This window comes from Penaeus monodon, chromosome 22 (genome assembly GCF_015228065.2).
Source record: "Penaeus monodon isolate SGIC_2016 chromosome 22, NSTDA_Pmon_1, whole genome shotgun sequence".
NCBI lineage: Eukaryota > Metazoa > Arthropoda > Malacostraca > Decapoda > Penaeidae > Penaeus > Penaeus monodon.
Window position 1 is genome coordinate 27,203,781 of NC_051407.1, and position 589 is coordinate 27,204,369.

The 589-nt window shown below is 25.5% G+C and overlaps 1 protein-coding gene across 1 annotated transcript in view; it reads right to left on the reverse strand.

Moving 5' to 3' along the window:
• Positions 1-589, reverse strand: part of LOC119587387 (receptor-type tyrosine-protein phosphatase S-like) — a gene marked incomplete in the record, with an annotated part of 26,335 nt that overhangs the window by 20,686 nt on the left and 5,060 nt on the right.

Here is a 589-nt window from a genome sequence, read left to right on the forward strand (position 1 = left end):
TTAACTTTAAGAATAAACGAAATATACAAAATCTATTATAAACCTATGCTCATCAATATATTATTGAATATATTCACCAAAATAGACATATAATCTATATAGGTACCCCACGTATAAAATTATCTCCACAGAAAACGATATTTAAGGACTAACTATGATTTATTTATTTTCCCGGCGTTGTGAAGGTGTCATATGCTCTCTAAACCCATTTTAACCTGAATTTACATCATATGATATATCCTAAAAATCGTTCATCGAATAATATGGTCAATATAGTTTAATTAATGCGAAAAGAAAGAGTATTCTAATATACGTATGGTTTACCTATTATCGAACCTGTTAAGTGAATTAAAACTAAATTTGTTATTTAAATCTGTTTTTTTATATATATAAGTTGACTTTATAAAGCTGATATAAACCGGTTTCCTTTATGTAGCGTAAAGGAATTAATTAAACTTATTTATAACATATTTTTATAAAATATGTAACATTCATCTCACTTACATATTTCGTCTAAAAATAACATCACAAACATTCACTGAAACAAACCATAAAACACTTTGATTCAATAATATTCACGTACAAAACC